Source organism: Anomaloglossus baeobatrachus, assembly GCF_048569485.1.
Source record: "Anomaloglossus baeobatrachus isolate aAnoBae1 chromosome 3 unlocalized genomic scaffold, aAnoBae1.hap1 SUPER_3_unloc_3, whole genome shotgun sequence".
NCBI classification, from domain to species: domain Eukaryota; kingdom Metazoa; phylum Chordata; class Amphibia; order Anura; family Aromobatidae; genus Anomaloglossus; species Anomaloglossus baeobatrachus.
The window spans coordinates 765,324-789,737 of record NW_027441782.1 but is presented as its reverse complement, the minus strand read 5'-3'; the positions used below and the strand labels follow the sequence as shown (position 1 = coordinate 789,737).

Below are 24,414 nucleotides of genomic sequence, written 5' to 3'. Positions count from 1 at the left end.
TATATTGTAATATATGGAAGGCAATATGAAGCTCATTGTACTAAATGAAGAGCTAATGGGTGTGGATTACATATAGAGGAATATGGGGGTTGCATTCATGGCCGGCTTTAGGTATGTGCGATTAGTGCGGTCGCACAGGGTGCCAGCAAGCAGACAGCACAGGGGATGCTGGAGGGAGCATCAATTCACTTTCATTTGCTGCTCCTGCAGTGCGCAGGCTCCAGCAGAGGGCGCCCTCCCATCCTGTGTGCTCTGCGTCCTGTCTTCTCCCGTCTTCACCAGAGAGAGGGGGTAGGGCCGCCTGCACTGCAGCAGCTGGAGAAGCTGCTTCTAAAGACCCTCTGTACTCCAGGTGTCCAGGAAGGCGGTAAGTATAATGTGAATCATGTATTATGTGCCGTCTGTCTGTGTTATGTATAAGATATGTTTGTCCTGTATAGTGTGCAATTTGTAGCTATGTTTCTGTGTATACATTCTGTCTGTCTGTCTGTATCTGTCTGTTTATACATCCCTCCTATTATCTGTCTGTCTATCATCTATTAGGCATCAATCTGGCGCACAGACACAGCAAATGCCCCGGTGCGCCCCCAAACTGGACACAGAGGGGACCCCGTGGCAGGGGCGTTGCTGGTATCCAAGACTCGCGTCTCCGACTCCGATCTTCTTGCCTGCAGCCCCGAATCTTCTGCCACTACCGCATTGAACTGTTTTGGCGCCACATTGCCCCCAATACAGTCCAATCCTGTAACAGAGCAAGAGTTCCATGCTCTATCATTGCTCGTCTCCTAAGCTGCAGACCGCTACAGGTCTATGGCTCAGGGAGATGTCATCGTGTCACGAGTGCAGAGCGGGGAAGTCATCGCATAGCACTGCCTCTGCAGGCCGCCATAGAAGAGGAGACTGAGCCTTCGGTATTGGGAATCGGGATTAGGTGAGTGTAATTTTTTTTTTGTGCGTAGGGGGCTGTGTGGGGGCTCCTACTGTGCGTAGGGGGCTGTCTGGGGGCTCCTGCTGTGCGTAGGGGGCTGTGTGGGGGGCTCCTGCAGGTATTTGCAAATAGTTGGTGTGGCCCCTAGAGTTACCTCCTCCTTTGGACCCCAGACACCCCAGTCTGACCCTGCAGCCATCTATCTAATCTATCCATCTAGCTATCTTTCATATAGTATCTATGTGTGTGTCATGTATATGGTGTAATTTATGCAGGGGCAGTGACCAGGCCTGTGAGTGATGGGGCCAATACTATTACCTCGGATGCAGGTTAAACAGCATTGAGGAGCAGATGGGCACTGGCTCCCTGTTCCGCACTTGCTCTGCAGCTGTGGGCCCCTGATAGGCGTAATGACATCAGGGGGAGCCTGTGTATGACATTCCCCCTGTCTCCTTATTCTCACATTTGACAAATAGAAATAATTTTGGTTCCTAAACGACCTAAAACGGGAAAGATTTATTCTCATTTTATGTCAAATAGTGAGAAAAACCTGCAGATGTGTCTGTATAGAGAGCGGAGGGAAAAACCTGCAGATGTGTCTGTATAGAGAGTGGAGGGTAAAACCTGCAGATGTGTCTGATTAGAGAGCGGAGGGAAAAACCTGCAGATGTGTCTGTATAGAGAGCGGAGGGAAAAACCTGCAGATGTGTCTGTATAGAGAGCGGAGGGTAAAACCTGCAGATGTGTCTGATTAGAGAGCGGAGGGAAAAACCTGCAGATGTGTCTGTATAGAGAGCGGAGGGAAAAACCTGCAGATGTGTCTGTATAGAGAGTGGAGGGTAAAACCTGAAGATGTGTCTGATTAGAGAGCGGAGGGTAAAACCTGCAGATGTGTCTATATAGATAGTGGATGGAAACTTCTAGTGTGAACTGTATGAATGAGTTGTGGAGTCAGAGTTGGAATCAGTGAAATTGAGGAGTCAGAGGTTTTTCTTAGCGACTCCTCAGCCCTGGTGTGGAGGAAGTACCTGTGGAGGTATCATACAGTGCTTGTGTGACGCACAGATGACTGTACCCCCCACCAAGGGTACAGGAATCGCTTCCTCCTTGGGATTACACACACACCCCCCCCCCCCCCCCCCCCGCATGGTGCATATGAGCAGCCACCCCTCCTTCCCCCAGTTTGCAGCTGAAAAGAGCAGCAGGAGAGGAGTTCAGTCGGAGGAGAGCAGCAGAGTAGTCAGGAGTGTGTCTCCTGGGCTGCAGAGAAAGTTGCAGAGCGGTCAGGGGTTGGAGCCCCTGGACTGCGGGAACAGGTCAGGCACTAGGAGGGGATTCAAAGTGGACCGGGGCAGGGTAGTGGCATCGGGAACCCGGAATAGTGCAGGGAAGTGGACTTCCCCCGTTCGAACCAGAGGAGCTAAGCAGACGACAAGGTGCAGTGCAACAAAAGAGGGCTCCTGCTCATTGCACCATGTGTGGGACCAGCACACCCCTCCAAAAGGCTCCCGGTCACCGGCAAGTTGGTTTACAAAGGACTCTGTGCTTCCTGACCACACACATCAGCCTAGCTTCATCCAACACCAAGATAACCGAACTGTGAGTTTCCTGATCCCTGCAATCCCTGCCACCACCACAACTCCCAATTGGGCCCTGGGACTACACCTCCCCTACCCGTGGAGGGGATTCTACCTTGCTGCCCCACACCACCAGTCCCGGGCATGGTCCCCAGAGGCAGTGGCGGTGCCACCATCTCATCACCGCAACCCACGGGTGGCGTCACAGACAATCTCCATTACCTACTCCCCCTTTTTGTTGTGGAGCCTGGGATCACAGACCGGGTCACGCCACCGTGATACCTACAGAAGCGACCCCTTGGCCCGGATCTGAGTACCCCTCATCCCTGGGCGACACACTTGTGGGACACTTTTGTTGGCATTATACATTATGGGAGAAATGAAAGGGGAATCAATGGACTTCATTAGGAGGAAAATTACTTTGTAAGGGCTGTAAAGTTGTGAGAGAGGTTCTTATATGACCCAGCTGAATATTAATTACATTTTTTTTTTTTGGGGGGAGGGGTACCAATTAGAACTTCCGCTATGGGGTCCCATGATTTCTATGTACGCCTCTGTCCATCCTCTTAAAGGGGTTATCCGGCTTATTTTGCCTTTTTTTTGTAATTACACTATTGGGCTACATTAGGGCAGGTAAGTAGACAGTAACTACCTACCTGCCCTGCTGTCAGCCCCTCTCCTCCGGCTCAGAGCAGTCATGTGACCGCTGCTGCTGTGATTTTGCTGCTTCCTGTGGATGTCAGGACAACAAGTGCAGGAGCTTATGTTGTGCCTTGTCGACGGGCATCACAGTCGACGTCATGTAGCCTCCTTGCTGGGCAGGTACAGTGTGTGGAGTCCCCGCCCCCTTTCCTCTGCACCCTCCCCACATTCCCCCGCACCCTCCCCACATTCCCCCGCACCCTCCCCACACTCCGTCCTCTCCCCTTCCACTGCTGTGGGGCCCGTGAGCTGGGGGGAAGGCACCTGGCGGCAGCTGCCGTGCGGTCACCTCCAGCACCGAGCCCCCTGCTCAGGATTGCACGTTCAAATGTATCGGCATCACAGATGTTAATACATTTGAAAGCACAGATAACAGGCAGCACCTCGCTGCTTCTCATCAGTATCCCGCTGTCTGCTCTGACAGTTCAGGACAGCGGTGACATCACTACTGTGCTGATATGTCCCGAGCACAGACAGTGGACGAACGAGGAGCAGCGGTAGGGACCGAGGAGAGGTAAGCGTGTGTTCCCTACACGGTGGGTGTGGGTATGCAGAGCACCATGTGGGGGGTGTGTGCAGAGCCCGATGTGTGTGTGGGGGGTGCAGAGCCCGATGTGTGTGGGGGGTGCAGAGCCCTATATGTGTGGGGGGTGCAGAGCCCTATGTGTGTGGGGGGTGCAGAGCCCGATGTGTGTGGGGGTTGCAGAGCCCAATGTGTGTGTGTGTGTGGAGGGGGGTGGGGGCAGAGCCCAATGTGTGTGTGTGGGTTGCAGAGCCCAATGTGTGTGTGTGTGTGGGGGTTGCAGAGCCCAATGTGTGTGTGTGTGTGTTTGTGTGTGTAGGGGGGTGCAGAGCCCAATGTGTGTGTATGGGGGGGGTGCAGAGCCCAATGTGTGTGTGGGGGGGTGAAGAGCCCAATGTGTGTGTGGGGGGGGTGCAGAGCCCAATGTGTGTGTGTGGGGGGGTGCAGAGCCCAATGTGTGTGTGTGTGTGTGTGTGTGTGGGGGGGGGTGCTGAGCCCGATGTGTGTGTGTGTGTGTGGGGGTGCTGAGCCTGATGTGTGTGTGTGGGGGGTGCTGAGCCCGATGTGTGTGTGTGTGGGGGGGGGGGGTGCTGAGCCCGATGTGTGTGTGGGGGGGTGCTGAGCCCGATGTGTGTTTGGGGGGCGTGCTGAGCCTGATGTGTGTGTGGGGGGGGTGCTGAGCCCGGTGTGTGTGTGTGGGGTGTTGAGCCCGATGTGTGTGTGTGGGGGGGTGCTGAGCCCGGTGTGTGTGTGTGGGGGCTGCTGAGCCCGATGTGTGTGTGTGGGGGTGCTGAGCCCGATGTATGTGTGGGGGATGCAGAGCCCGATGTGTGTGGGGGGATGCAGAGCCCGATGTGTGTGTGTGGGGGGTGCTGAGCCCGATGTGTGTGTGTGTGTGGGAGGTGCTGAGCCCGATGTGTGTGTGTGTATGTGGGGGGTGCTGAGCCCGATGTGTGTGTGAGGGGTGCTGAGCCCGATGTGTGTGTGGGGGGCGGGTGCTGAGCCCGATGTGTGTGTGTGTGTGGGGGGGGGGTGCTGAGCCCGATGTGTGTGTGTGTGTGGGGGGGGTGCTGAGCTTGATGTGTGTGTGTGTGTGTGTGTGGGGGGGGGTGCTGAGCCTGATGTGTGTGTGTTGGGGGTGCTGAGCCCGATGTGTGTGTGTGTGGGGGTGCTGAGCCCGATGTGTGTGTGTGGGAGGGTGCTGAGCCCGATGTATGCGGGTGGGGGGGTGCTGAGCACGATGTGTGTGTGTGTGGGGGATGCAGAGCCCGATGTGTGTGTGTGGGGGGTGCTGAGCCCGATGTGTGTGTGGGGGGGGGTGCTGAGCCCGATGTGTGTGTGTGTGTGTGTGTGTGTGTGTGTGGGGGGGTGCTGAGCCCGATGTGTGTGTGTTTGGGGGGTGCTGATGTTGAAGCCTTAAATTTAGATTGATGCCATTCATATGATATGCATCTATCCCTTTGACACCTGTATTCCAAATTAGTAATTAAAGACCTTTATCGCATGCGATATCTACCGTATATCTACACAAGTCAAAGACAACCAGTCATGACCGATGCAGAAGTCTGAATTTATTAAAGGAAGTGAAGGGGATAATATCCAAAGACCCTTGGCTGAGGGCCAGGGGTGCCTACTATATTCCTATTTGTTAACTTGCAAAAACAGCTTACATCGAGTAATATATATGTATGCATTTCATAATCTTATATTAAGCTAACTCAGCATGTATTAAAATAAAAGTATGTCTTATGATAAAGTGGAAAGTCCCATGTCTGAAATTGCCAGACATGGGTGTGTTTAGATAGATCAAGCTAAATCAAGCGCCATTTTATTAGTCCAGCATTTTCTTGATTATATTTAATATGTAGTAAATCCCATCCATAAAATCCCCCCCTTTTGAAGATAACCAAAAAATCTTTTTTCATAAAGTCCATCCATCAGTCCCGGTATGTTCCAGCGTGTCTTTGAGTATACATTATGCAGGGTGTTCCTAAGCTAACCCTATGACTGGGGACCCTGTACTATCCCTCATCCCGACGGTAGACCTAAAGGTGGTCAGGGCCGGGTCTCCAGCGTACCCCTATCTCCTAACAGACCCTGATCTGAAATCACCATACCCTAAAGCTGGGTTCACACTAAACGACAGCGACAACGACGTCGCTGTTACGTCACCATTTTCGGTGACGTAACAGCGACCTTGTAAGTCGCTGTTATGATCGCTGCTTAGCTGTCAAACACAGCAGAAGCAGCGATCATAACGTCGCTGTTCTACATGTGCAGAGAGCAGGGAGCCGCGCTTAGCGCCGGCTCCTTGCTCTCCTACAGTACACATCGGGTTAATTAACCCGATGTGTGCTGCAGCTACATGTCACAGTTCAGAGAGCAGGGAGCCGCGCGCACTGCTTAGCGCTGGCTCCTTGCTCTCCTTGCTACAGTATACATCGGGTTAATTACCCGATGCGTACTGCAGCCACATGTCACAGTGCAGGAGCCGGCACTGGCCGCAAGAGCGGAGGCTGGTAACCAGCGTAAACATCGGGTAACCAGGGAAAGGTCTTCCCTTGGTTACCCGATGTTTACGCTGGGTACAGCTTACAGCAGCTGCCAGACGCCGGCTCCTGCTCGCTTCATTTCGTCGCTCTCTCGCTGTCACACACAGCGATGTGTGTGTCACAGCGGGAGAGTGACGACCAAAAAATGAAGCTGGACATTCAGCAACGACCGGCGACCTCACAGCAGGGGCCAGGTCGTTGCTGGATGTCACACACAGCGACAGCGACGGGACGTCGCTACAACGTCACAGAAAATGGTGACGTAGCAGCGACGTCGTTGTCGCTGTGTGTGACACCAGCTTAAGTCCAGGACTAGGCAAGACACGCTGTATATCAAAAGGACAAAACAAATAGACTTGTTCAGCAAATGATCAAATGGGAAGTAGAAAACACAGGATGGCAGAAAGAAATCAGTTCCTGTCCCTTAGGTGTCCTCTTGGCCACGTTCCACAGTGGCATACAGGATCCGAGGTGAAGGGGGAGGAGTAGGAGGCGGTGGTGGTGGTCCTCTCATCAGTTCATACTCATCGGGGCTGGTTGCACTCAGAGCCTCATACTCCTCAGGCGGTGGTGGAAGATCATCAAAAGCGGCATGCATGGTCATCGTCTCATCCATGGATTTAGATATCATCCTCCTGATGCATGGAGCTACGCAGCACTTGGTCAAAGCCAACACTGTCAAAACACAGATAAGAATTATTCCTAGTTTAATAAGCGCATCTTGCCACCCTCTCCACCACCCAAACCAAGTGTCCCATTGTTGTGTGCCTGAGTTTTTGGCCAGTTCCTCGGACAAATCAGTGAGGCCTTTTAGGGCTTTAGTTATGCTACCATCGGGGCCAGTATTATTGGGTATGTAGGTACAGCAGTTAGAGCCTATCATTTTACAGACTCCCCCCTTTTCTGCCAGTATCATGTCGAGGGCCATCCTATTTTGAAAGGCTATAACTGAGGTGGGTCCTAGTTGTTCAACAATTCCTTTTAGGGCGTCTCTGGTGTAATTTACGAAGCGTTGTTGGTTGTAATACAGGTAGTTTATCCAATCTACATTTTTGATTACCGTTATTATGGGGATGATTGATTCAAAACCGGCTGCTACTTGATTTCTTGCTTTAAATTCATCCGGCACTCCTCTAGGAACACCAATTGAATCGACATAAACATGGGGGTCAAAGGATCCTTTTATCTCTGATTCCCTCTTCTGTCTGTTTAGGGGCTGGCGTACCTGAATGGCTTTGTTCACTTCAGGCAAATCAAATATGTGGAATGGCATGAGTACTTTTACTAGAGCACATTGCCCGGTCCAAGGTACTTGTAAACGGGGTCTTATTTTCATGTCTCCACAAAGCCAGTATACATCGGGTAATTGACTATGTTGATTGGTAAACAGGGAATCATCATAAGGGCCATTGTATATTTTTATGGTATTGTTACAGAAATTTGGTGGCAATTTACCTACTGCTAGTCCCTGGGCAGTGCGTTCAAAACAGGCATAATTTCCAGGATAGGGGGTGATTCCATGCCCAACAGGTTCATTCCACTGGTAGGAAGGGTACATATGTGCTACATGTCGGCATCTTTTTAAAAGGGCTGTGGTGTTATTGAAAAGAGACGATATGCAATAAAAACCTTTTTCATCTGTTGTGGGATCTATGGGGAAAGGAACAGTACCCAAGTGAGGCCTAGCTGTGGCACACACAATACATGCTGACCTGTTGTTACTTGTTGTGGTGTACTTCAACCACTCTAACCAGAGATTTGAGTCTGAATACTCGGTTTCCAGAGCAAGTTTGTCTTCATAGGTCATGTCTGTCATGTATCTTGCCCCTCTTATCAGTTCCCTTATCTGTATACCCCAGGTGTGGTGTGAAGGCTTGTTCACTATATCTTTGAGCCAAAACTTTCCTGTCGCAATAGGTACAGGTATGTCCCCATATGTGCTTAGTACGTACAGTCCTTGGTCACCTTCAGAGGGATTCTCGATGTTTAAAAACAGTCACGCACCCGTCTATTGGACAGTGAATGTCTGTGTCTTCTCCACCTCTTATGTCCCTTTCTCCCCTGATTCTGCCTTTGGTCAGTGTCATGCGAGCCAGTAAGGTTTTCCCAAACTTGTCTTTGCGTTCTACAGCTTGAGTGGGCATGTATCCCCAGTTTACATTGCCAGTGGTCCACCCGACAAAGGACCATTTTTCACAATTTGAACCCCATCCGGTTTCAGCAGTGGTTATACATATGTAATGTGTACCCCGTTGGTGTAGAAGATATTGGTTAGTGGGAGTAGGGCATGTCACTATGTCGCAATAGTCAAACTGATATGAGGCAGAGGGAACGGACACATTAAACCAGAAAGTAACCACACCATTTTCTCTGGATATTGTTCCTTGGCCAGTCACCACCCCCAAGAAAATGGAATGTAGCAGACTTAGGTAGAAGATGGGAGACAGCCGTCTCCTGCTCCTGGGTCCGGCATCTTTTTGCAGTGAGATGCGTGGATCCATGTGGGTCTTCCTTCAACTTTGACACCGGTAGTAGTCATCAGAAGGACCTGGAATGGCCCGTCGTATCTGGGCTCAAGGGTACGTCTGGTGAATTTCCTGATGAGGACCCAGTCACCTGGTTGGATCTGGTGTGAGCCCTCTAGGTCCTAAGGATCTGGAATGGAAGAGAAAACTCGAGAATGTACTTTAGTCAAATGTTTAGCCAGCTCAACAACAAACTTAGTCAGAGTATCGTACTGCAAGGATAGCTGTTGTGGAAAGTACAACACTAATCTGGGTGCGCTACGAAACAAGATCTCATAGGGGCTCAACTTGTGGGCTCCGGTTGGGGTGTGTCTGACGCTGAACAATGCAAAGGGAAGACTCTCATGCCATGGCTTCCCTGTCTTCTGCACTGCCTTAAGCATTTTTGCTTTCAGTGTCCCATTTAACCTCTCAACTTTCCCACTACTCTGAGGGTGATACGGGGTGTGTAGAGCCAATTCAGTACCCAAGGCCTGTCATATCTCTTTGGTCAAGTTAGCAGTAAAAGCAGGCCCCTAGTCACTTTCTATGGTCTCCGGGAGTCCATATCTGCACACTATCTCCGTGAGAAGTTTCTTCATCGTTGTTTTCACGGATTGGTTCTTGACAGGAAACGCTTCTAGCCATCCGGACAAGATATCTATCACCACCAAGACGTATTCGAATCCTCCTGAGTGAGGCATCTGGATGTGATCTATCTGTATGCGCTGGAAGGGGTACAAAGGCTTGGGTGTACACTTCTAAGGCGTCTTCTCCGTTTTCCCAGGGTTGCATCGGGCGCAGACCAGACATCCTTTCGTGTAGTTTGCTGCTGCAGTGGAAAATCCAGGTGCATGATGGTATTCTCTCACAAGATTGTGCATCTTCATCTTTGACTGATGTGTAATCCCATGGGCCCATCTGGCCACCATCGGGTAGAGAGCACGCGGAAGGCATGGTTTCCCTTTTTCCAGTATCAGATGTTTCTCATTCTGTACTGCTCCATCTTGGATCCATTTTTCTTTCTCTTCTTTCGAGGCCTGCTTCTGAAGAATACGGACCATGTCTTCCCAAGACTTTCCATCTTTCCCCTCTTCTTGTTCTTCAGGATTGGTTAGGGAGCACAACTTGGTCACTTCAGTGACGAGTGCTTGCAGTGCTGCTTCTTTGGCTGTTCTGTCAGCGAGGGCATTTCCCAGTGCTTCCTTTGAAGTTCCCCCAGTGTGGGCCTTGACCTTGATCACCGCGACTGTATCTGGCAATAGCAAAGACTCCATCAGTTCTTTTACGGCCTTGTGGTGGCGTACAGGTGTTCCATTTGTGGTGATGAAGTCTCTCGCCTTCCATATTGGTCCATAATCGTGAGCGATTCCCCATGCATAGCGGGAGTCAGAGTAAATGTTCACCTTTTTTCCCGCCGCCATCTTGCAGGCTTCAGTGAGAGCGCGTATCTCAGCTTCTTGAGCAGACAAGGATGCGGGTAGCGCCTGTGTCATCATCACAGCATCTTCTGTTACCACCGCTATACCCGTGCGAAACTGCCCCTCTTTATCTGCATATCTCGATCCATTCACAAAGAGGGTTAAGTCAGGGTCTTCTAAGGGTGTATCTTTCACGTTATCGAATCCAGAGGTGTCCTGCCTCATGAGAGCAAGTCAATCACGCTGTGCTATGCCTGAGTCGACTACCTCTTCCACCAAGGTGTCAGAGGTGGGACACTCCCCCAATGGGAGAGGGAGGAGAGTAGCAGGGTTAAGGACCGCACACCGGGAGATGGTGACGTTGTCAGGAAGCAGTAGGGAGCATTGTAGCCGCAAGTGACGAGCGGAAGAGAGATGTTTCGGCTGAGTCTGTGCCAGGATGGCAGTAATGTCATGCGGAGCCTTGATGTTCAACTGGTGACCTAAAACGATGTCAGAGGTCTTGTCCAACAGCAGGTGGGTTGCAAACACAGCTCTCATGCAGGATGGTGCTCCTCGGGCGACAGGATCCAGTCTGGCTGAGTAGTATCCAATGGGCCGCTGTCTTCCTTCATGGGACTGGGTCAAAACCCCCGTTGCATGTCCTGCTTTCTCCATGACGAACAGGCAGAATGGTTTTTGATAGTCTGGCAAACCCAGGGCTGGAGAGGAAGATATGATATTTTTCACCTTGTAGAATGCATCTATAGCCTCCTTTGTTAAACTGAATGGCTGATTCTTCAAGCATTCATATAAAGGCTCCATCATCAGAGAGGCATCCATTATCCACGGTCGACAATATGACGTCATCCCTAGGTAGGATTGCAGTTGAGTGTGATTTTGGGGAAGTGGTATTTGCTCAACGGCTGACTTCCTGTCTGCAGTCAGATGTTTAGTTTGATACGAGATGCAGTGTCCCAAGAACACGACTTTTTCTTGGCAGAACTGGAGTTTGTTTTTGGAAGCTTTACATCCATTCAGTGCAAGGAATTGTAGTAGTGAGATTGAGTTTTCTTGGGCTTCCTCCAGGGAATCACAGCAGAGGAGAAGATCATCGACATATTGAAGCAGGACTACATTGGGGTGAGTGATCCTCCATGGTTCTAATACATCAGTCATTGCTTGGCTGAACATGGATGGGCTGTTCTGGGCCCCTTGGGGCATCACTGTCCATGTATACTGCTGACCCTCATGGGTAAAAGCAAAAAGATGTTGACAATCTGCACTTAATGGGACACTGAAGAAAGCATTAGCTAGATCCACTACGGTGAAACAGGAGGCAGTAGATGGGATGCATGCCAGCAGAGTATGTGGGTTAGGCACTCTTGGAGTGTCCAGTACTGTGGCTTCATTCACTGCTCGCAAGTCTTGGACCATTCTGTAGGTGGCTGGTTCTCCCTTTCTTGTTTTCTTTTTTACTGGAAACAACGGTGTGTTGCAGGGAGATTTGGTTGGTATGATTGTGAAGCGACCGATGGGAGGGCCGCGGGTGTGTGTGTATGCTCTATTCCAACAAAATCCCCATACTCAGATTTTACCGGTAGTAACATTTCTTTACTAGGAAACATGTTTATAATACAATCAACTGAGCTATCTGCACACATGGGTATAGGAAGCCCCTGGACTTTCACTCCTTCCGGGTATGCAGCAAGAAAAAAACAACAACAAAAAAATGGCGGCAACTTTCCCTAACTTTCCCTACAAACACGTACCAGTCTATCCCGAAAGAAGATGTCGCTCCCACGTCGCAGGCCTGGGGTCTCGCGGTGATGGGTCCCGGTGCAGCGCTGGAGAGATGAAGCTCCTCGGTCTTTTCTTTTCTTTTATCTTCTCCAGCTGGTGACGGATTATAAGTAGTCTTTTGGTCCCGGAGCACGCCGGGCAGAAGAAGGCAGGTCACAGTCCCTGCAATTACACTCAGATGGCGGTGCTCGGTAGTCCGGTTAACTCCCTGAGGAAAACAAAGTTCTGCAGACTGGGAGTGACAGAAACTGCTTTCACCGGGTGATTTCTTCCTGACTTTTGCGGCAAAACGAGCCCTCTCTTCAGGGAGACCACACGCAGGACTCTCCTCACTGAGCTCCGGAGCTGAACACCACTTTCCCGCGTCTTCTCTTCTGGTTTTTCACACACCAGCTCCTGTGGGGAATTTCCCAGCTCTGTGTTTGTCGTTGTACAGTACGACGCTGCCCCCTTGTGGGCAATTGCTGGAACAGTATTCAAAGCCATTTCTACAGAAGGGATACAGTTGGACTTGTTGACCCCATTACATACCCCCCCACTTAAAGGTTGGCAGTCCCTGTCAACTACCGTCGGTTCCCAGGCAGCGATGACTGCAGACGTTACAGGGGTTGGTTGAGAAGTGGGCCATACGTACTGGTCCCTGTAAGACCGCCCGGGCGGGATCCCAGCAGTGGTGCGGTCAGTGCGCCTCAAGGGTCGGTTGTTCCCCTCCCTGTCACTGTCTCTACGCCCCACTCCAGTCAGCACCCCGGGGAAAGAACTGGGTTGTGTAGGGAGGTCACTGATCTCAGAGTCAAGGTGATCACTGTGCCGGGAAACGTCCGTGTCGTCAGTCGTGTTGGTAGTGTCATCCCCTCCGGGTACTGTGGTAGGGGAGTCAGGCTGGGATCGGCAGGGCCGCAACATGTTTCGGTGCACAGTGCGGATGCTGTGATTGTCTTCACCCCGCACTCGGTATACATGCCCGTTGGGGTAGGGGCGTTCGATTACCCGGTAAACCTCAGTCTCCCACTTGGCTCGAAGTTTCCCTTGGGGCTTCTTGATACGGAGCAGGACTGGCTGTCCCAACTTCAAGGGTTGCTCTTGCACGGGGAGTGGATCAGCATGTATCTGGCCCCGGATTTGTTTGCTCACCAGTCGGTGTACCGTCTCCATCTTCTGTCGGTGAGCATTTAGCCAGGAGGGGTAGTTATGGCAGACGTCAACTCCAGGGCGAAATAGGTTCAGGTCATGGACCCCTTTTCCGGGGCGACCAAAGAGAAGGGTGTGTGGAGTGTAGCCAGTCACAGAGTGGACCTGGTTGTTATAGGCCCATACTAAATCAGGAAGGAATTGAGGCCATTGGTCTTTCTTATCTTCGGCCAAGGTGCGGATCAGCTGGAGTAGGGTCCGGTTGAAGCATTCACATGCACCGTTCCCTTGTGGGTGATAAGGAGTGGTCCTCGACTTCTGGATCCCATACATCTGGTGCAGCTCTTCGATGACTCGGCCCTCGAAACAAGCCCCCTGGTCGGAGTGCAACCTCTCCGGGCACCCGTAGACATGGATGAACTGTCGACAGATGGCCCGAGCAGCCGATTCAGTCGTCTGGTCTTTGGTAGCAACAGCGACAGCGAATTTTGTGAAGTGATCCACCATGACTAAACAATACTGATAGCCACTGCTCGCCGTCCCAATCAGCAGATAATCCACCATCAACAGCTCAAGGGGTCTGGATGTTTTAATTGTCTGAACAGGTGCACGCTGCTCAGAGGACTTGTGTAGTTCACAGGTGCGACAGGTCTGGCAGACGTCTTCAACCAGCTTGCGGAGCCCCGGACAATAGATGGACTGTTGAACCCACCGAAAAGTCTTGTCCATTCCGAAGTGTCCATTCCTTTTGTGGGCCTGGACCACCATCTCACGGGCCAATTGTTCAGGCACTACAACTTGTGCGCATTCTTCCAGCATGTGTGACAAGAGAACCTTCCGGTATAGCACTCCTTCTCTCAGAATCAGCCGGTCCCACTGGCTGAGCAGGGTCAAGGTCCCGGTAGACAGTCGCGCCCGTATATCGGCGGGAGGCTTCTGCTGCCGTTTCACCCATTGTTTGCGTAGAGCCCAATCGGGGTTCTGGTCCTGAATCCTGCACCACTCCTGGGGTGGCAAGGCGACTCCCACCGGAGTTCCAGCTTCGCCCACAACGAGCTGGCGGTGATCCACCATCTGTTGGGCGAGCTTTGCAAAGTCAGGTGTCTCGTCCCCTTCTAATTCTTCATCCCGGTCTCGGTTGAGTAAGGGGTATGACACTCTAGACAGGCTGTCCGCATTTTGGTTCTCAGAGCCAGCCCGATACTTGATCTTGTAATTGAACTTGGAGAGCCGAGCCATCCAACGCTGCTCCATGACTCCGAGCTTCGCATTTTCTAGATGGGCCAACGGGTTGTTATCGGTCAGGACTAGTACTTCGGTCCCCGTGAGATACCCTGCAAATTTCTCCGCCATAGCCCACGTTAGGGCCAACAGCTCCAGCCGGAACGAGCTATAATTGGTGGGGTTCTTCTCGCCCTCATGTAGGGACCGACTGGCATAGGCTATGACCCGTTCCTTGCCGTCTTGGACCTGTGAAAGTACTGCCCCTAGACCCTGTAAACTGGCATCGGTGTGTAGTTGGAAGGGCAGGTTGTAGTCCGCATATGCCAGGATGGGGGGAGACGTTAAGGCACCCTTTAGGGCTTGGAAGGAGTCTTCCTGGCTGGGTCCCCAGCGGATGAGTCGTCCTCTGGGGCTGTTGGTGGTCCCTCGAAGCAGATCCTGCAAGGGTGCAGCAAGCCGGGCGAAGTTTTTGACGAACCGGCGGTAGTAGCCGGCCAACCCCAGGAAAGCCCTGACCTCCTTGACGTTTGTGGGCTGCGGCCAATCCCGTACGGCGGCTATCTTCTCTGAAGATGGCTGGACGCCTTCGGCTGAGATCCGGTGACCCAGGTAATTGATCTCGGGCTGCAAAAGACGGCACTTGTTGGGTTTCAACTTCAGGCCATGTTCCCTCAACCTACTGAACACACGGCCCAGCTGCTGCAGGTGTTCTTCAAATGTGGCCGAATAGACTACAATGTCGTCCAGATAGATGAGGGTGAAGTCGAAGTTGAAGTCTCCCAAGCAGCGCTCCATCAGCCGCTGGAAAGTCCCCGGCGCGTTGTTCAGACCAAAGGGCATCCGGTCAAACTCGTACAGGCCCATGGGTAAGATGAAAGCAGTCTTCTCTCTATCTTTCTCATGCATAGGTACCTGCCAATATCCGCTGGCCAGATCCTGCCGACTACGCCACATGAAGCGACCGATGGGAGGGCCGCGGGTGTGTGTGTATGCTCTATTCCAACAAAATCCCCATACTCAGATTTTACCGGTAGTAACATTTCTTTACTAGGAAACATGTTTATAATACAATCAACTGAGCTATCTGCACACATGGGTATAGGAAGCCCCTGGACTTTCACTCCTTCCGGGTATGCAGCAAGAAAAAAACAACAACAAAAAAATGGCGGCAACTTTCCCTAACTTTCCCTACAAACACGTACCAGTCTATCCCGAAAGAAGATGTCGCTCCCACGTCGCAGGCCTGGGGTCTCGCGGTGATGGGTCCCGGTGCAGCGCTGGAGAGATGAAGCTCCTCGGTCTTTTCTTTTCTTTTATCTTCTCCAGCTGGTGACGGATTATAAGTAGTCTTTTGGTCCCGGAGCACGCCGGGCAGAAGAAGGCAGGTCACAGTCCCTGCAATTACACTCAGATGGCGGTGCTCGGTAGTCCGGTTAACTCCCTGAGGAAAACAAAGTTCTGCAGACTGGGAGTGACAGAAACTGCTTTCACCGGGTGATTTCTTCCTGACTTTTGCGGCAAAACGAGCCCTCTCTTCAGGGAGACCACACGCAGGACTCTCCTCACTGAGCTCCGGAGCTGAACACCACTTTCCCGCGTCTTCTCTTCTGGTTTTTCACACACCAGCTCCTGTGGGGAATTTCCCAGCTCTGTGTTTGTCGTTGTACAGTACGACGCTGCCCCCTTGTGGGCAATTGCTGGAACAGTATTCAAAGCCATTTCTACAGAAGGGATACAGTTGGACTTGTTGACCCCATTACAATTGTTCCATTCTTGAGATAGCATTCTAACTGATGAGAAGTAGCAGCAGACTGTTGAATTGAGACTGGGTATTGTGACTTGCGGGGGAGTAAGGCTCCTGGTTTAAGCTTCACCTCCACTGGTTGGACTGGCAGTCTTCCAACATCTTCCGGACCTTGTGACCAGAGTATATCAGGGACCTGTGATAGCCAGGTGTCAGAGGTAGGCTTCACATCTTCAGATACACAGAAAAGACCGAACACTTGCGACACTTCATCCTGATCCAGCGGGGTAGTTAAAGGGAAGGTATCGCGTTTTTTTATTTTTGTATTAAAAATAGTGATTATGAAATCAAGTATTTCTAATACAAAATGAAAATCGCAGCTTATTTAGTTTTTATGTAATTCTTATTTTACTGGAGGCACTGGGGGCTGCCATGCTGGATTTGCCTTGTGTGTAACGACAGTAACTCCTTCCTTTATGGCAGCCCCTGTGCATAGACTCTGATAGTCGGGCTCCGACCCCATGCCATACGTTACAGTGGGCGTCTGCTGTGACGTGGACGCGCCCCCCTGGGCTGTCCAGAACACAATAGAGGGAGGAGACCAGCGCCATCATTGTAGAGCTCACAGCGTGTGCTGTTTGCTCCACTTTACCCCTGTCACCCGCCGAAATGTGTGAGTACGGGCCACCTCCCCTTCCCTCGTTACTGTCTCCGATGACATCCCATCCTTCCGTTCTCCCCAGCCCCTGCTCTGCCCCAGCTACTACCGCCGCCGTTACCGTCTCCAATGACACCCCCCTCCCTCCGTTCTCCCTAGTCCCCGCTCTGCCCGCTGCCGCAGCTCACCCGGCTCTGCCCGCCGCTGGTGTGTGTGTGTCACAAGGTCCCCATCAGGGGTGATTGTGAGTGTGTGTCAGCGCTTGCGATGCTGTGCAGTGAGCTTCCAGGACCTGCGAGAGGATCACATGGGAGGCATGTGATATCTCCGGATGTTGTGAGTGTGTGCGCGCGATTGTACAGGTATGTGCGATATCGTGAGTATGTGGTAGTGTATGCGATCGTATGTGTGAGTGTATGCGATCGGATGTGTGAAATGTCGGCCGGACGCAGGGGAGGATGGCATGCAGCACAGCTGCCTGGAGCACCAACCGGAGGTCACAGGGAGAAATGATGGGAAAGGTGTGTGTGTGTGTGTGTGTGTGTGTGTGTGTGTGTGTGTGTGTGGCACAAGGTCCCCATCAGGGGTGATTGGTGTGTGTGTGCACGCGCGCGCCACTGCATGTGAGTACCTGTGTGTGTACCGGTGATACTGTCTGCAGGGTTGTGTATCTAATCCTATCCTGTGTGATACTATCTGCAGGGCTGTGTATCTAATCCTCTCCTGTGTGATGCTGTCTGCTGAGCCGTGTATCTAATCCTCTCCTGTGTGATACTGTCTGCTGAGCCGTGTATCTAATCCTCTCCTGTGTGATACTGTCTGCTGAGCTGTGTATCTAATTCTATCCTGTGTGATACTGTCTACCGAACCGTGTATCTAATCCTCTCCTGTGTGATACTGTCTGCTGAGCTGTGTATCTAATCCTATCATGTGTGATACTGTCTGCTGAGCTGTGTATCTAATCCTATCCTGTGTGATACTGTCTGCTGAGCTGTGTATCTAATCCTATCCTCTGTGATACTGTCTGCTGAGCCGTGTATCTAATCCTCTCCTGTGTGATACTGTCTGCTGAGCCGTGTATCTAATCCTCTCCTGTGTGATACTGTCTGCTGAGCTGTGTATCTAATCCTATCCTGTGTGATACTGTCTGCTGAGCCATGTATCTAATCCTGTCCTGGGTGATGCTGTCTGCTGAGCCGTGTATCTAATCCTCTCCTGTGTGATACTGTCTGCTGAGCTGTGTATCTAATCCTATCCTGTGTTGTACTGTCTGCTGAGCTGTGTATCTAATCCTATCCTCTGTGATACTGTCTGCTGAGCCGTGTATCTAATCCTCTCCTGTGTGATACTGTCTGCTGAGCCGTGTATCTAATCCTCTCCTGTGTGATACTCTCTGCTGAGCTGTGTATCTAATCTTCTCCTGTGTGATACTGTCTGCTGAGCTGTGTATCTATTCCTATCCTGTGTGATACTGTCTGCTGAGCCGTGTATCTAATCCTGTCCTGGGTGATGCTGTCTGCTGAGCCGTGTATCTAATCCTCTCCTGTGTGATACTGTCTGCTGAGCTGTGTATCTAATCCTATCCTGTGTGATACTGTCTGCTGAGCTGTGTATCTAATCCTATCCTCTGTGATACTGTCTGCTGAGCCGTGTATCTAATCCTCTCCTGTGTGATACTGTCTGCTGAGCTGTGTATCTAATCCTATCCTGTGTGATACTGTCTGCTGAGCTGTGTATCTAATCCTCTCCTGTGTGATACTGTCTGCTGACCTGTGTATCTAATCCTCTCCTGTGTGATACTGTTTGCTGAGCTGTGTATCTAATCCTATCCTGTGTGATACTGTCTGCTGAGCTGTGTATCTAATCCTATCCTCTGTGATACTGTCTGCTGAGCCGTGTATCTAATCCTGTCCTGGGTGATGCTGTCTGCTGAGCCGTGTATCTAATCCTCTCCTGTGTGATACTGTCTGCTGAGCTGTGTATCTAATCCTCTCCTGTGTGATACTGTCTGCTGAGCTGTGTATCTAATCCTATCCTGTGTGATACTGTCTGCTGAGCTGTGTATCTAATCCTATCCTCTGTGATACTGTCTGCTGAGCCGTGTATCTAATCCTCTCCTGTGTGATACTGTCTGCTGAGATGTGTATCTAATCCTATCCTGTGTGATACTGTCTGCTGAGCCGTGTATCTAATCCTCTCCTGTGTGATACTGTCTGCTGAGCTGTGTATCTAATCCTCTCCTGTGTGATACTGTCTGCTGAGCTGTGTATCTAATCCTATCCTGTGTGATACTGTCTGCTGAGCTGTGTATATAATCCTATCCTCTGTGATACTGTCTGCTGAGCCATGTATCTAATCCTCTCCTGTGTGATACTGTCTGCTGAGATGTGTATCTAATCCTATCCTGTGTGATACTGTCTGCTGAGCTGTGTATCTAATCCTCTCCTGTGTGATACTGTCTGCTGAGCTGTGTATCTAATCCAATCCTCTGTGATACTGTCTGCTGAGCCGTGTATCTAATCCTGTCTTGTGTGATGCCGTCTGCTGAGCTGTGTATCTAATCCTATCCTGTGTGATACTGTCTGCTGAGCTGTGTATCTAATCCTATCCTCTGTGTTACTGTCTGCTGAGCCGTGTATCTAATCCTGTCCTGGGTGATGCTGTCTGCTGAGCTGTGTATCTAATCCTCTCCTGTGTGATACTGTCTGCTGAGCCGTGTATCTAATCCTCTCCTGTGTGATACTGTCTGCTGAGCTGTGTATCTAATCCTATCCTGTGTGATACTGTCTGCTGAGCTGTGTATCTAATCCTATCCTGTGTGATACTGTCTGCAGAGCCGTGTATCTAATCCTGTCCTGGGTGATGCTGTCTGCTGTCCTTGGTGACACTTTAGGCATTTCTGGTCACCATGAAAATGGCTGTGCACTGTGTCCCTACATGTCATTCTCTGTTATCTGTTGTAAACACTCAGATTAGGAGGGGGGAGGCGCCATCACACACAGGAGAGCAGACTCCTCCCACTTTACGGCAGGCTGTAATCTGAGCTTTTTATACAGTGGAAATTCAGTAGGATTTCAGAAGCAGCTCCCCCTAGTGTTTAACAGTGGAAAATATCAAACTTTTTAAAAAATTTTTTATATTTTGCACAATTAAAAAAAAATATATTTAAACAAAACATTTAAACATTTTTACTTTACATTATTTTATTTTTTTTTTGACGATACCTTCCCTTTAAAGAGAGAAGGCCCATACACAGACATGGGTACAATCCTTTGTCTCTGGTCTCCGAGAGCCCATACGCAAACAACTGCAGCTAGTAACCCCTGATTACAGAGTAAAAGACCAAGACACCCTCTTTCAGGTAGCGAGAGGTGTTGAGATGAATCTAGTAGTGTCAAAGTTGTTAGGTTGACCTAACCGTCACAGCTGTTGCCAGCGATGTCCGAATGCAGAGAGGGTACCGGTGACCCCCCCCTCTGCTACTCCGTCTCAATGAAAACAAGCGGACGCCGTTATACACATAAGACTGGAGATGTGCGGCTCCGAATAGAAAGTGTATTGATATTGTTTACATTACAAAGTTATACAAAGTTGATTAGGGCGTAACTATGCAACATACATATTCATTAAAGGCGTGAATTACATATTCCCAGCAAGAGAAATTAATATAATGACTTATACTCCAATAACAAGATGTTTTTCAGTCGTCTCTAAGTCAAAACATTCTGCGTCCTTGAAGTTGGTCTCACAGTTTATTACGCAAATAAGTCTGGTTCGGTCTTGTCAGGGAGAATGAATTTCTATTATTTTGTAAGCCAGTGAAAAAGGTTAACTCTTTCCTCACAATCCCCCCTATTGGCGTGATTGATGGACAGGGGGCCATCGAGAAGCTGTGGACTATAGAGAAAGCAGGCTAGCCTCCAGATACTTTCTGAGCCGCGGGTTTGCTCAGGGAGTGTCGTCTCACATCCGTCACCCAGGACTGCCTGCATGCCTCTCGATAGGAGTCTCATCATGATACGCCAAGGTGATTTCTAGAGGAAAGAGTAGAGAAGAGAAAAAAGGCATATTAGTGATTTCATACGGGTGCTGAATAATCATTGTATCTACATTGCTTCAAGCAGCGGGAAAACAAAGCCATTAGCAACTTGAACACTACATAAGCAACTAGTAAACAGAGTAACACTTGGTGTCATTGACTGATAGTCTGTTGTAACAGCCTCCCCATTGAAACACTTTGTTTATTGGGACTGGTATGGCTAAGTATGGCATGGAAGAGGCTGTCACAAGTGCGTGTGTACATATCCAGTAGTCTGTGATCTCAAGTTTTTCAGCTAACACTTCATGATGGGTCTCAAATGAATTCTGCCGTGGTGTAGAAGGCCCCAAAAAGGGAGTACACATAGAAATACTTATCAGCAGTATTAGGCCTTCTTGCAGTGGCTGGCATGGACCCATGTCGATCTCCCCTCAAGTTTGACGGAGGTTGGAGTGGTCAGCTGGACAGTCAAAGGCCCTTCGAATTGTGGCTCAAGGGTCTTTCTCGCGTGCTTCTTTAGGTAAACCCGGTCACCAGGCTTTAGGGAGTGGGTTCCTGGAACAGCATCAGGATCAGGTAGAGAAGAGTAGACCCTTTGGTGGGTTTCAGTTAGTCTCTTCTGCAGGGAAACAACATAAGACGTTAGGCTATCACATTGCAGGTGTAACTCCTGTGGGAAGTAGCATCCTAATCTGGGTGCACCACCAAAGAGTATTTCAAAGGGTGAGAGCCTGTGCTTTCCCTGCGGGGTAGTCCTTGTAGAGTAAAGAGCTATAAGGAGACATTCTGTCCATGGTCTACCAGTCTCCTCCACTGCCTTGGCTAGTTTGAGCTTTAAAGTTCCATTTAACCTTTCCACTTTCCCTGATGGCTGTGGGTGGTAAGGCATGTGTAAGGCTGACTGAATGCCTAACAGGGCACAGGTGTTCTGGAAAACTTGTCCAGTGAAATGAGTACCTCGGTCTGACTCTATGACTTCAGGGAGTCCAAACTGAGGCACCAGCTCACAGGCCAATTTTTTTGCTGTAATTTGGGCCGTGGCTGAGCTTACATGATAGGCCTCTGGCCATCTTGAGAAGAGGTCTACACAGACAAGTACAAACTCGTAGATGCCATGTTTTGGCAACTGTATATAGTCTATTTGTACTCTTTGAAATGGGGCAAACATCTTTGGCATGTGTCTTTGCGGGGTTTTAGTTAGCTGGCCTGGATTATGTTGTTGACAGATGGGACAAGCTTTTATTCTCTGGGAGGTGTATTGTCTGAAGCCGGGGGCTACCCAATATGGTTGCATCTGGTTCATGATTGAGTTTGTGCTACCGTGTGTGGGATAGTGGAGTACTTGGAAAATGGCAGGGAACCAACTGCGTGGCAGGACGGGAAGTCCGTTTAGGCGCCAAATCCCCTCCACCTTTTCTGCCCCCTTGGCCCGCCATCCGGCCTTTTCTTCCTCAGAGGCGTTTTCTTGTGTCTCAAAGAGGTTCTGCATTTCTTCCTCCTTCGTTGACACTGTTTCCGTCTCCTTCAAAGGGAGTAAGGCTGCTTGTTTTGCTATTTGATCGGCCAAGCGATTTCCCCTTGCCTCGGGTGTTTGAGCCTTGGTGTGGGCAGCAACCTTTATGATTGCTAGCTGTTTTGGTATCAAGGCTACTTCCATTAGTTTCTTCACTAAGGCTCCATGCCTGATAGGATTTAATGTTGCTATGAGGAATCCTCTAGTCTGCCAGATAGTGCCAAAATCGTGCACAATGCCGTGTGCATAGGCTGAGTCCGTGTAGATGTTCGCTGTTCGTTCTTCCAGAAACTCAATTGCCCAGATGAGGGCAAGAAGTTCTGCTTCTTGAGCAGATATGCGTGGAGGTAGCGGTTGCTTGGCTAAGACTGCATATAGAGTCACTACTGCAAATCCGGTGTGGAACTTGCCTGCTTCATCAGCGTATCTGCTACCATCCACAAAAAGTTCAAAGTCTGAATTTGTAAGCGGTGTTGCCTGTATATTGTGCAGGGGCTTTGCCTCATGTTCAATGAGTTCCTGACAATCATGATCAAATGGTGCACTGGTACGTTTGTCACTCTCTTCTGTCCTCTCTTCTGTCCTCTCTTCTGTCCCCCCTTCTAAACTTGTAAAGATCAGCAGATCAGCAAGGTTTAGACTTGTAACTCGAGCAAATGAGATGTTTGGGGGTAGCAACAGCGTGCACTGGAGTCTGACTTGTCTTGCCATGGAGAGGTGTTTCAGCTGCACTTGATTGAGAACAGCATAAATGTCATGGCTGGTAAGGATGGTAGTCGGGAAATCGAGTGAGATTTCAGATGCTTTCTGCAGTATGTTTGAAACTGCTGTAACAGCACGGACACAGGTTGGTGCTGCTTTTGTGACGTTGTCAAGTTGGTTGAGAGGAGTAGTACCCGATTATGTGATGTTTGTCCGTCTTCTGGGTGAGTACTCCTACAGCAAATCCTTGAAGCTCTGCTACGAACAGATTAAAGATGAGATCATAGTTTGGTAATGCCAGAGCAGGTGCATCAATCACTACTTCCTTGAGCTTTTGAATCTTCTGTAAGGGAAAAAGGAACATTCTTTGTGCAATCATACAGCGGTGGCATGAGTAGTGACGCATTGGGAATCCACCGTCTGCATTTATCTCTGCTTGCTTTGCATCCTACTTCTGCCAGAAAGGTAAGCATTCCTCTTCACTAGGGCAGCACAGTAGTAAATCATCCATGTACTGGTAGGTGTACTGCGAGAGGTAGCGGGAGGGGGGATTGTCTCAGCTGCGGTGGCGTAATTCCAGGCTTGACTGAAACTTTTACTGTGGGCACGGGTAGTGTGCCGAGGTCAGTTTTTGATGTGGACCAGAGTTTTGCAGGAACTTGTAGAAGTATTGAATCCGTGTTTACTTCACGTGTAACATCAGATTCTGGTTGATCTTCTATCATCTGGAGAGTGCACAGGACTTCGTCTGGGATATCTTCTGGAATTTGCAGGATAGCAGATCCATCTTCATTGTAGACAATTTGAGCTTGTAGTCTTGATAGTACATCTGCTCCCACTAGGGCATCTCCACCCAGGGGGGACACTAAGAATTTAGACACGAACATGTGTGGTCCCAGTTTCACCTTCAGTGGATGTGTTATTGGGATTATCTGGGCTTGTCCATCAAATCCGGATACTACAGTAGCTTCAGATGAGATGGATCCTTGAGGCACTAGGTTCCTGGGGTTCAGGAGCGTGAGGCTCCTGAGTCCACCAAAGCTCTTATTTCCTTGTTGCCAATGTGAAGGGGGACGTGTATAAATGGACCTCTGGCATCCCTATCCCGTGCTGCCGCAAGTCAGGCAGTCTTCTCCTCCTGACTCTCGGGTTGGTTTTGAGTGTCCCTCTTCTTCTTTCTACAGTCTCTGATCACATGTCCTCTGACTCCCACAATAGTAGCAGGTCGGTGCCTTCCTTCTTGTACCTTCTGGCTGACCGTCCACTGCTGCTCTGACAACTTTCTTGTTGCTCCTTTTATCCTTTGCGTCGGTTTCTAAGCCACTTGCTTTGTTGACTAGAAGATCTATGTCTTCCATGTTTCTCCATTCTGGGCAGCATGCTTTCAAACTTTCTGCCAGAGGTGCATGTATTC

The 24,414-nt window shown here is 50.1% G+C and overlaps 1 protein-coding gene across 1 annotated transcript in view; it reads left to right on the top strand.

Annotated features, from left to right (window-relative positions):
- The first annotated feature begins 851 nt into the window (after nt 1–851).
- The window catches only part of LOC142258731 (uncharacterized), a 44,779-nt gene continuing 21,216 nt past the window's right edge, over nt 852–24,414 (top strand). Inside the window, exon 1 of the mRNA XM_075331346.1 lies at nt 852–931. The gene's annotated coding sequence lies outside the window, so the exon portion shown is untranslated. The remainder of the gene's footprint in view (nt 932–24,414) is intronic.